At 42.4% G+C, this 12,940-nt stretch overlaps 1 long non-coding RNA gene across 2 annotated transcripts; it reads left to right on the top strand.

The window, feature by feature from the left end:
• The first annotated feature begins 664 nt into the window (after window positions 1-664).
• On the top strand, window positions 665-11,329 carry LOC128910517 (uncharacterized). 2 transcript variants are annotated; one of them, XR_008466745.1, is made up of 3 exons: window positions 665-871; window positions 2,439-5,083; window positions 9,767-11,329. It is a non-coding gene; the product is annotated as an uncharacterized LOC128910517 (long non-coding RNA). The 2 variants fall into 2 exon arrangements; XR_008466744.1 differs by having other exon boundaries at window positions 2,439-6,948.
• Window positions 11,330-12,940: the final 1,611 nt, after the last annotated feature.

Here is a 12,940-nt window from a genome sequence, read left to right as displayed (position 1 = left end):
GACTGATTCAAGCACTTTTACAGGCAGCCGCCAAGTGTATACATTGCATTTCACTGAATTGCAAATGCTGGTTAAGTCACAAGATGCTCAGGCATAAAAGGGTCTGTTCTAAACACTGGGCATTTTCACTTCTCTCTTCTCCTTCTCGTGTGCAAGAGGGTTGAGATTCACTGATTGACATTTATTTGTGAAATAGAGAGTCTGCTCTCTTTGTACATCAGGTACCAATTTAACTACATTATCTGATCTGTGTGAATTTTTACAACCTGTTTAATTGTACTATTTCAATTGATGCATGCTTATACTGGTACGGAGGTGTTTTACACTGCCATTGGCTTTCCTTCTGCTAAGGAAAAATAAGCTATTCTGATACAAGTCCTCCTAAATGGGAGAGGTACAGCTTTAACTGTAGTAATATGGTTAGGTCAGCACAACTTTCTATTGTAAACAAGGCCTATATTGCAGGGCTAAGGCTAGATTACTCAGTTTTTCAAAAGGTCTGCCTACAGAATATGCACAACCAGTGTAACTAGTTGTGTTTTAATCAATACTAATAATACGTGTCTAATTGCGACAGTTCACCTCGGCATTTCCTGTGTGCCTCTCACGGAATGACTAAGCGCTTCTCATCTCACCACTGAGCCAATTACTGACTACAGGCTGCTATTAGGGGCGGTCCTATATAATTTTCACGATTACAATAACTGTAATTTCATCATTGTGGACTGCCGACAAGTGAGCACTGTCCATCTAGAAGAAAAATATCGCCTGCAATCACTTTCAAGGGCTGAGGGAGGCAAATGTTTACTCACCGGCACAGCTTTTCTGACCGTGAATAGTCCCCCTGCTTTGAAAGGGATTAAGCCTGGTAGTAAGTATTTGCAGAATCAGTGCCTTAATCAGCATGCTTAAATGTTTAATTTTGCTCTCTCCAAATGTGTTTGCAGGATGCTAAAGTAGTCCCACGATTCTACATGTGCAGCTTAGCTCTTCTTTTGGAATTGTATTTCAGTTCTAAAAAAGCTCAGGCAAGCAAACCCCACTCTTACACTTACTCCAAGGTGTATTTTGTGATGGGTGTGGCGGTCTGAATGTCACGCAGGCAAGTACTTCAGTAGAAATGTGCAAATAATCAGATAGAAATGTGCAAATAATCAAATGACAAAGTTCCAACATCTTGTCAAATAGTGGAATGTAGAAACTGTAGGTTGGATTTATTGCTAGAACGAACAGACACCGTTCACTGACGACAAAGGCTAAGGTAAAATGGAAAAAAAATTGAGTAGAAAACAGGGCTTTTATGGAAAGAAAATTTATATTAATCTCTTTTTTGCCTTCTTTTCCCTCTCCTTCTTTTAACATGCAGGCAGCTCCTGCTCTCTGTGTTTGCCCTGTGGTCTTGCTGTCATCTTTTCCTGTCTGCACCCTTTTCATACTTCTGTACAGCACTCAGATCCAAGAAATCAGTTTTGCCTGCTACTACCAAATCTGTGGGCTTTTTTGAGTGCTCCTCTCTGCCAAAAATCAATTACAGAACTTTGACTCTTCTTGTTTCCCTCTAACGCTTAATCCTTTATAGATCACTAAGGAGTTTAGCCACGGAGGTGCTCACTTTCGCTTGTAAGAGGAAATGCCCTTGAAGGTGCCTTGAGCCCTTTCCAAGGAGCTCTGGGAAGATAAATAGCATGTCTGTGCTGTCCACATTGATCTGCTGCAAATTTTGCACCTACTTCTTATCTTCCCTCGTCCACAAAGCCTGCCTGTCACTGTGCGCTTGCAAATTCAGTCTGGCACCTGATAGCTGGCTCTGCAGATGGGAAATGCAGATGTAGGTGATAGCTGGGCCCATACCTGAGCTCCACCTCTTTGTAAGCACGGGTCATGCCCCTGCACTCCAAAAAGGTCTGGAGACCTCCAAGCTGAAGATGTACTTGGTGTACAGCACTTGAATTTTGAACGCAGTTTTATATTTTGGCAGTGTGATTAAAAACAGCATCAGTTCGTAGCGAAATGGTTTTCTAGAAAATGTTGCAAAGAAGGTAAATTTATCCTACAGCAGTTGTATATTGCATGAACTTAATTATGTCTTTGTTCTACGTACTGTAATAATTAAAATCTAATCCACAGTACCATCAATACGTGTTGCCATTGCCTTCACTACTGTTTACACATAAATAAGAGCACAGGGAGAAGCTAAAAGTGTACATGATGAGGTTGATGAAGCCTTTGGTAATACTTCATCTGGTATTTTCATCGTTGAGGCACATTTAGGTACTGATAAACATAATTTAACATTAATAAATTAACATTAATAATTAAAAATTCTATGAGGATGTCTTAGGAGGAGCGTTGCATGTAAATAAAACCAAGCAATCCTTCCACATTACTTGGCTTTTTGAAGGTCTGAACTTAAAAATTACTCATGTTCTTTTTTGCAGATCAATGAGAGGAAGAGTCCAAGGAGAAGCAGTGATTGATTGATTCCCTTCCCTGACTGTTCAGGACCAGAACCACTAACTGAGATGCTGCAGAGAAACTCACTGTGTACATTTTTGGATCTAAATCATGTGCATAAGGGTTCCGTGTTCATAAACTACGCAGGGAGTAGGATATTATTGACCTGCATGCCACTGAAAGCATTTACACTCAGTGAAAAATATAATGAACTTCTGGTTAACAAAGCGGCATATGACTTATATCAACTGGGGCTGAAAATTTAGGGGTCTGCATAACAAGAGCAACTTAAAAAGAGATTATTTGGGGCAATATTGAAATAGTAAGGCATCTCTCCCCTGACCAAGATTGTCAGAAGCAGCAGCATACAATAGAAGATTAGACTAGGGGCCAACAGACTGAGTTCAAATCCTCCTGTTACTGATCTGCTGAGCTGTTGTGGGGAGTCGGTGTATCTCTCTGTTTCCCTTCCCACCGTACTTCTTGGTTTCTCCTTTATGTGTTTTGACCTTTTTGCTACCTTTGACTTTTATCTCTTTGGAGCCGGACCATCTTTTGGAGTGTTTCTGTAAAGTTTAGTACAATGTGTCTGTATATCTTTGTGTGAGACTTTAGGCGCTACCACAGAGTAATTTAGCAGGGAGGAAATTAATTTCTCTCATAGGCAGAGAAATGATCCCAAATATACATTAACATCTGAGACTTGAATTTTAACAAATGGCTCTTTGGTTCTGTGGCATCTACTTCAGCATGCCATTGACTTCACAGTAAGTATGCTGGGGGCTGAAGCTATACATATGCTGCAGACAACTTTCCTTTGGCTGCAGACTACAAAAAGCTAGACTGGCATTAACAGCTGCCTGAAGCACAGGTTACAGTAAAGTATATCATGTTCATATCATCATTACATACCTTGGATTCCACTGTAAGCCTGAAGTCTGGGGGTGAGGAGAGCTCTTTGGACCATAAATACATTAGCTTGGCATGATGAACTATGCAGCTCTGTCCTTCAGCTAAGAGAGAAAAAAATACTTTTATTCCACAGACATATTCTTGAGACCGCTGAAGAGCAAATCAAGAAGGGATTTTCTTGCTTATTACAGAAAACTTGGAGACATGTCTGTCTGTCGCAGATATTACTCATATTCTTAATGCACCTATACATCTGAGGCAAGGTTAAGTGTAAATCTTCATTCATAATCAAACTTAGATGATTCATGAGTGTGCTTACAGCTAAGCATGCAATAAAATACTTCATTATTATTCATTATGCAGTTTGTAGAGTGCTGGCAATGTTCTTAAAGGGAATAGGAGAGAGGCTGTAGAAACAAGTAAGAGAGAATTATTAGAAACCTAGGGAAAAGAGAGCTGCAGCTTTTATGATGCTTGAAGACCATGGAGAAGAAGTGGACCAAAGGGACCGAGAATCAAGGATGAGGAAAAAAAGCAGGCATGCTGCTTTTACAAGGAGAGGACTTTGAAGGAAAATAAATGTTTCACTTTCCCTAATTCTGAATCCTTCATAAGGTCAAAATGAACATGAGGAAAAAAATAAACCCACAGAATCATGGAATCATAGAATGGTTGTTAGAGTTGAAAGGGACCTTAAAGATCATCTAGATCCATCTGACTGAGAGTGGATCCAAGAGAATCTTTTATTCGTCAAAGTTCAATATGTACTTGGGAGATAAAGATTTTTAAAAATAATACACATTTGGAACTAATTGTATCCACAACTACCAGGAGTAAGTTCAGCATAAACAGAAATGCTTCATTGCCTTCCCTAATAAGGGAAAAAGGGCATGACGCAATGTCTCTGATGGCAAACATGTTCTCTTTTTTCTCTCTTTTGCTGTCAAAGTTTAACAAACTTATTTGCATGCACTTCTCCCAAATGTTCTGATAGCTTTGTCATTTGCAGCCAAACCTTCGTGCCATGAAACGCAGCGTTGTCAGCTCATCCAAACAAGCTCTGAGCTGCACCATTTACTGTACAAAAATTGAGATTAAATAAACAAATTCTGAATATAGGGCATTAGGGTGTTTGTTTGTACTTGGAAATCATTGTTTTTGAATCTTACCGGAGAAATTGCCCCGCAAAGCGATTTCCGGCCCTTGATTCAGCATGCTGCTTCTGCACCGTTCCCAATCCCTGTTAATCCTGGGCATAAAAACCACCCCAGGCTGCTGCGTGCTGCTGCAGAGCTCTACACTGCGGGTCAAAGGGACAGCCCTTTGCACCTTTATTTACTGCCCTCTATCAGACAAATAACTTAGAGATGTTAAAAACATTTGGAGGTAATAGAAGAGACCCCGCTACCACACGCAAAGTGTTTTGCAGCAAATGGCACGTGGCGGTGCAGGTTTAACTCGCATATTACCCCAGCGGCCCGCGGGTCCAGCAAGGCTGAGGACATGAGGCCCCTCTAGCAGGGCTTGCAAAAGCTAATCCACAGTGTGTTCCTGCTAATTGCTTAATGTACTTGGAAATTAGAAAGTAGCTCAACTTTTTTATCTAATTGCTAAATTCCGCTCTGTGTACTTCTGTAGAAGTTGCTGAGGGGACCATCTGCCCGAGCAAGGTAGTTGTTGGAGTCTTATATGGGCTGAAAAGGCAATTTAAAAACAGGTATTTATTTAATGTGCTTCTCTGATAGGGCATATTTAGCGTATTTCTTTTCTTTAATTCTCATACTGTGTTTCTCACATAAATATATATATATATTTGTGCATGTTTCAATAATGTTTTAGTATGAGCATCTTGAGGATATTTTTATACAAATGCAGGAGCATTCATATTCACAGATTTGAATGTTTGAAAATAGGAAATGCAATTTATTTTTGTAAATACAAGTCATTTGCAGAAAAATCCTCTGTAAACGTTAACAGTTTGTGCTACTGTAACTATTGCTATCAAATTAAGTGTGTGCATTGCAGTAGCTCCTGAAGGCACAAGTGATAAATCAAGTCTGTGCTACAAGAATATCAGTGGCTCTGGAAAAATGTGTTCTGCTGGGGAATGGGGGAGGACGCCAGAGATAGCTGCTTGCTCCTTCTGGTTGATTAGACGTCCAGACCCCTACCCGTACAGCTGGCCTTGTCATCCGCAACGTGCCAAAGCCAAACATGGCTGAGCATGCTGAGATGTTCTTAACTCGTGAGGTACGGTCCTAGTCCTGCAAGGGGTCTGCGAGCATGAGCTTTCTGACCTGTGCAAGAGGACATGAGTAATGCCTAAGTCATCTAGTAGTAGACACGGAGCTGGATTAAACATTTAGGTGCCCTCCTGCAATTTTTTTATCTGTTGACAAACCTTTAAAATTTGAGCAGGAATTAAAGCATTAAAAAATGGAAACCCTTTTATAAGCCAAAAAAAAAAAAAAAAGAAGGCATCGACATAGTATGAAACAGAGCTTTGGAAGTGACGGTGCCCCTTTGCTACCCAGAGCCCTGCCAAGGCAGCTGGGGAGGCTCAGGCTGAAAGATCAGCCCAAGCACAGATGAAACCACGCTCTGAAGGTGAGGTATCACTGTGCTGCAGCGTTAACAACTGCTGGCAAAACCAGCCATGCTACAGTGGGTATAAGGCGAGTGAAGCAACGCAGTTCTTGATGTAATCTTGGAAGTGCCAGCAGTGCCTGAGGTTTCCCTTTTGGTTTCTCTGCGCAGAGGCTGGGCCTGAGAGATCCGGACATTTAATTCTGAAACTCTCCCTGTGATATTCACATACTTCCCTAAACTGGAGATTTGCACAAATTGAAACGAGCGTCTCTCCTTCACTGATCATTCTGTGGGGAAATATGTGTGAGAAAAAAATTGTACTTCCTTTTTTTCCCCTCAATTCCCTCTGTTTTTACCAGGTTTTGCAAAAGCGAAATCCCAAACACAATATTTGCTTGAAAATACTTTCTTTTCCTCCCACTCTTGACTTTCTACTCATGGTCAGTGTTTCCTGTTTAAATATTCTATGAAGAATTAAATCTCTTAAAAGTTGAAGCTGGGAAGGTCAGACTCTGAAACACCGACCGTTTTCGCAGCTGTTTTCGCAGCATGAGCCTGCGTCCTTTCCATGTTTACGAAAACACACTTTATCCTGTTTTATTATGACTAAACTCCTGCAGATTGTCCGCTTCAGAGAAATACTGCCCCGTGACCTGGCAGGAGTCCCTGCCGGTGATAACCCCGTCCCTGCCGGGGGCCCCGGCTAATCGCACCTCCCCACCCTGCCTGCCTTCCCCCGGCAAGCCTCCCACAGAACCCTCCCGGCTCAACCGGGACATCTGTATTTGCAATTTAACGGAGTTATTCTTCCCAGCAGCTCGCTTTCAATATCTCCTTACAGTTTCGCTCCGGTATGAAAGTTGTCGCAGCTTCCCGTGGTTACCGCGTATTAACTCCGAAGCGTTTCTGTAAATACGTAGGCTGAAAACACGCGGTTACAAACTCCCGTCAATGCGAAGCTGTGAGGGGATTTGCAAAAAGTGTGGAGAAAAGGTGAAAATTTTCAAGATTCCTTTACTGCTGCTCAAAATGAATCATCTATACATAAAAATTACGGAAACTTCAAAAAGGCACATTAACATGCATATAAAGAACAAGTGCATAACAATGATATAAAAAACTAAGTCTCTACCAAGATCTGGAATATAATTACAGGCTCAGTTTTCTGAGAGATGAAAGAGGCAATTTTTCAGAAATTTGGTTCTGTCTATCGCTCCAAGATACTGAATAAAAAATTATTTTTTTTTGGTCCTGCTACATTGTTCCTACTAATCATGAGAATTCCATTTTTTTTCATAATGTCTAGTAATACAATTGCTTCTTGGAGAATTTTGGCAATAACAGGATATTTCAACCTGGGTGACTAGGTAATGCTAAAATACGGATATGGTACAGTAATTCAGATTATTGCAGGTGTAATGAGCAATTTTCTCCTGACTTTAAAAAATTTTAACTCTTTTTTGACTCAGGTTGTGTCTTTACAGTAAAGGCCTACTAAATTTTTTGCTACCACTGCCTTGAGCCTTGTGAATATGAGCCCAGCATAAGGGAATTTCTTTTGAAAGTAAATCTGAAAACAGTCATTTCATTTAAAATGTTTTCTTGAAGATTTTATGTACATCTTTTAAGTGTTAGTTTCCTCCCTCATGAGCAAACGAAGGAGACAGACCAGATTTTATTCTTCAAATAAATGTAGGCAGTTCTCAGGGCTAGTCACCGCACTTACATTTTCTGGTGCCCATTCCAGCTGTCCCCTCATCATGTGAACTACTAGTACGGTGATCACTAGTATTTTAATTTGATTCTTGTATTTTGTGCTGCAATTTGATTTACTTTTGTGAGAGTCAGTCCAGGTTTTGCATGAAGCAGCAACCAGCATCTCTCGGGTTGGCATTAAACGGCTGTGTGGGCTGGATTCCTGAAACCACCTGAGAAGTGTGCTGGTGCCTAGATATTTAAAACATATTTATGTATAGCTCTGCTGAGCGTGTCAAGGCTTATATGAACTAAATGACTAAGCGGCGTTTCAGAAGTGTCATAGATGCTGCCGGGTCTCAAGATGTAGTGTGAGAGCATGCAAAGATACCCAAATTAGAGGCAAACAAGGTCACAACTAGAAAACAAGCCAGCTCTGGAACTGAATTAACCTACCAGCCTGCCCTGGCTAATTTGGCCTGCTGAGAGTGAGTGTGCTCATTAATCTGGGTGCAGCATCATCCTCATATCAACTTCAAGACCGAAGCTACTATTTTTGACAGGCAGATTGCTGCGATATGTAGACATAGTAATTTGTGCAGAGCCTCCTGACCTGCCATGGCTTAGCTGGAGGGAACGGTGCCGCGGGTCCCTGTTGTCTTTGGGTGACATTGTGGTTCCTCGATGCCCACATTGCCTCAGACAGCAGAGGCACACCTTGGTATGCCAGCCCCAGCAGGGGCCAGGACCTATTGCTGGCAGATTCTGAGCTGATAAACTCCACCAAGGCTGCTTGGCTTGGCTCCAGCCCTGACTGCAGCCCTGACTCCAGGCAGGAGCAGGAGAGGTGTGGGACAAGGCGGTGATGGGGAGTGAAGACAGAGAGGTGATAACGATGGAGCCTGAGTTTTAAAAGTGAAATCTTGGAGGCCTTTCAGAGCAATGAAAACCCATCGGTTAACCTCCAGGAGTACCTGGTGGACTCCTATCACGGACTGGCAGGCTTCGTCTCCTCTGTCCATCAAAAGCCTCATCAAAACCAACATCTCCCCCTGGAGAGGGTGCAGCAGAGAGCTACCAAGATGATTAGGGGACTGGAACACCTCTCTTATGAAGAAAGGCTGAGGGATTTGGTCTCTTCAGTCTGGAAAAAAGACGGCTGAGGGGGGACCTTATCAACACTTATAAACACTTAAAGGGTGGGTGTCGGGAGGATGGGGCCAGGCTCTTTTCAGTGGTGCCCAGCAACAGGGCAAGAGGTAAAGGGCACAAACTTGAGCATAGGAAGTTCCACCTAAACATGAGGAGGAACTTCTTTACTTTGAGGGTGGCAGAGCACTGGAACAGGCTGCCCAGGGAGGTGGTAGAGTCTCTAACTCTGGAGACATTCAAAACCCGCCTGGACGCATTCCTGTGCAACCTGCTCTAGGTGACCCTGCTCTGGCAGGGGGCTTGGACTAGATGATCTCCAGAGGTCCCTTCCAACCCTATGATTCTATGACTAGGTTCCTTTGAAAATCCATCCATGCGCTGGGATGGGGTTTTCTGCTCAGCACAAAAATATGGTTTGATAATTCGTCTGATCAGATGGGCAAAGGCAGAAGGCAGTGAAAGCGGGAGATAAAAGGGAAGGGCAAATCTGCACAGGGGTAGGCCTAATCTGACCGTCATCAGTCCATCTTTAATCTAGGAGGAAAGGCTGTAATCATAAGGCTATCCTGGTAGGGTACCCAAAGGAAGGGTCACATAGCAGGGGGCTGATTATCACCTTGCCTTGTGGCTCTGCCACTCCATTGCATGCTTTTTAAAATAAATTATTCCTTCTAAACAACATCCTAATAGATGAGTAAACAGTGTTGGAAACTTTCCAACATAATTTTACCCTGTTGTGGAAACACATAATAACCATCCAACTACTATTTACACATGTTAGTTTGGTGCTCCTCAGACTACAGCAACTTTGTACTTCTTAATAGAGAGTTCTTGAAAGTCTTAATATCCTTTTATTCATGGTACCAGGATAGAATTTGCGTTATTTTTTGATATTAAGTTCTTCACTCCTCTGAAGTACATCTTTCTTTGAATTTCATTATGATGGGTCTTGTGTCTCTTGTAGGCTGTCCATGACCAGGATGATCCTCTGATGGCTGAATTCCACCATTGCCTCTTTGGGCCACACAACCTTTACCATTATATGGGTTTGCTGATATTCATGAAAAGCTTTGTGATTTCTCTAAAATCATGCTAACCTATTCAAATACAGTGAATATGCCACTGCTAGAGGTGCAACCCTGAGACACTGAGCAGTATCTTAGTGTAAATGAGACTGAAGACATCTAGGACAACACGTTGCCCTGATTTACACCTTTACATTGGATGTGATGTAAGGATTTTCCTCTGGACTTCATGGGAAATAGATTTTGGGCCTGACACTACTAGACTAGTCTCAGTGCAGAAGAGACTGTGGGAAGGATTTAAGAAATGTAAAAAACTGTTCAATAATATTTAATTTGTCTTTAATGCTCACCTTTTGTGACCTGCAAAAGTCCTGAATGTTTGCTTTATAAGTCACGCTCCCTGAGTAAGCAGTAAAAAACATCTGTAGCACCTCCCATGGAGTTTATGTTTCTGACCATTCTGTCTATACAGTCAGCTGTTTTCAAAGGAGTCCCAAAGGAGCGAAACGGCCATAACACAGTCTTAGGCAGCCAGAGCCAGTACCCCTATGCACTTTTGACACTCTAAGCCTTTGTAAGTTCAGTGGGGTGAAAACAGGACTTTTGTACAAAAGATACTGCATTGACCAAGCATCTGTCCCACATAGAAATGGGAGCACAGGTAGAGGGTTTGTTTTGGAAAAGATTTGGGCATGCAGTAGTAAGTAGGGCAATATGTCAGCATGACTTCCCACCTGCTAGAGGAGTTTTACCTGCCCTTATCCAAATTTGCATGTCAGAGGGTATATGTTTTCTAAGCTGAGTCCTAAAAGGACAAAGCAGTCCCTGGACGAATTTATTTTTGCTCTGGTTTTGTAAGGATCCTTCCGGCTGCTTGTTCACCTCTCTGTCAGTCCCACCAGTGACATCTGGAGCTGTTTATCAGATTTGATTGAAATTAGCCAGAATTGGGTTGTCAACTGTAAATTAGATTATTCCAATCTCACCGTATTCCTACAGTACCTGGGTCTTAGGCCATTTATTTTGGCTTACTACTTCGTCAGTTTATTGCTTTGGGGTGTTTCTTGCTTTGGGTTGCATGCAGGACCAGCAATGGTAGTGACTGTTCTGCAGAAAAGATGCTGGTATGTGTCTGTGGGTAAGCATGAGACAAATAGTGAGAGGTTTGTTAGAAGAAATTGAGTCAGTACGTGTCCACAGCTAAACTCCCCTGAGCTGAATTGCACGTATACAGTCTAAAGACAATGCTTTCACTCTGGCCTCCATAGTCAAAGAATTGTCTGGACAGCAGGCACACAGCAAGAGTGAAACCACAGTGGAAACCTTGATGGTGGTCACCTATCTATTCTTGTTAGCTTCTTAGAGTACATGTGGTTTTTTCAGCTTAAAATGATGAGATTAGTATAGATTCCTTGGCTTCATATTTGAACCAGCAAAAGAGCAATATATTTACCTTGAAAGAAGAAAAGATACTGGTTGTGAAAAATAATACTCACTGGAGAATCATGGAAAAAGAAAACTCTGTTATTTCTTGTTCTGTTATTAAAAATAGTAAAGCACGGACTCCCTTCCCTGTTCTCTTACCAAAAAAATGGGTTCGGTTCTGAGACTGAAGAGACTAGATTTATGCAGAATGTTCTCAGCTAATAGGTCCAGGGATCAGCAAAGGAATTTTGTGAGGCTTGAATGCTATGAGAATTGAATAAGTAATTCATGTTTCACATGCATGACATACTTGCAGTTTTGTTTAGCTCTGACATATTAAATAAACTTTTTTTTTGGAAAGAATGATAAATTGAAGGGACATCAGACATCAGGCTTTTAAGAAGTCCCCCTGCAATGGAGCTACACCACAACTGTTTTCCCAAAATGGAAACCCAAACTTTTTAACCAAAAGGAATCGCGTGTTAGGTATCTCAAAGATAGTCTGTTTTCACAGCTTTGCAAAACTCAGGCAGAAGGATAGAGGAAAACGAGGGCTTCTTGCAGAAAGCCAGATTACACTGTGAAAGCAAATGTGTGAGTGAGTACCAGGGAACTCACATGAGGGAGGAGAAAGCTGCAGGAAATGCTTCAGTCACTGCCTGCACTTTATTACACACATAACAACCCAACCCGGCACACAAAGCCCTCTGAAATCAAGCCTTCACATGTCCTGTCATTCAAAAATTATTTATTTGTAAGACATGCCTTGATTCTTGCTTGCAGGCCGATGAAGATGAAGCATCCTCTGGAGCGCAGATGTGTTAGTCAGCCGTATTCTGCCGGCACGCACGGCGTACCTGCTCTGCCAGGCGGGCAGGAGTGATGACAGGCTGCTCGGGCACCGGCAGCCTGCTGTGCACACACAGCACGTCTCCTGCATTTGCAGCCTTGCCTCCTTCTCCCTCATCATATTTTTCCCCAGGGTTGCAGCAGTGTCAGTTAAGCCCAAATATTTTCTAGCGACAGAAAAATTATTTTAGAGCTCCAGGTGACACTGTAAACAAACTGATGAGTTTCCTTCCAAAGCGGCTGGCCAGCAGTTTGCTTTTGAGAGAGAAAATGCCAGGCAGAGACTCCTCTTTTTAATCTGCTGTGCGATTTAAAGAATTGAAGACTCTGCTTTCCATCCTCCACCGACAAGTTCCTCCACAGCTCCCCATCTCCCTCTCTTCTGCAGCAGCAGAAGCCATCGCTCTGCTCACTGGCTGCTCTGCCCTTTCCCTGCTGCCCTCAGCTCCACGGACCAGCTCAGGGTTTTGTCTCTGGCCCCCAGATATGAGCATGCCGGGGATGGGACACACTTCCAGCACTTTTCAGACAATGTTAAAAGACGGTGACTAGGACTTTGGTAAATTAACTTCAACCTGTGAGGAGTCAACAATTCAGGTGCAGTTACCTGGGCAAGGGCCACGGACACCTTGAGTTCTAGATTATAATATTGTGCAAGCTTGTCCCAGATATCACTTTGCCAATATGAAGGATAATCTGTGTTTCTTCATCAGGGTGCCCTTCGACACACACAGAGTGCTGCTAATTCAGGATGTCTCAATGACTGTGATTGGCCCTGGAGCTGCTTTAAGAAGCTTCTCAGTCCTTGTGCAAGTTGTAGTCTTGTCTCTTTGATTTCT

This window comes from Rissa tridactyla, chromosome 5 (genome assembly GCF_028500815.1).
Source record: "Rissa tridactyla isolate bRisTri1 chromosome 5, bRisTri1.patW.cur.20221130, whole genome shotgun sequence".
NCBI classification, from domain to species: domain Eukaryota; kingdom Metazoa; phylum Chordata; class Aves; order Charadriiformes; family Laridae; genus Rissa; species Rissa tridactyla.
Note: the sequence above shows the minus strand (reverse complement) of the source record. Positions and strands in the feature narration are given on the sequence as shown.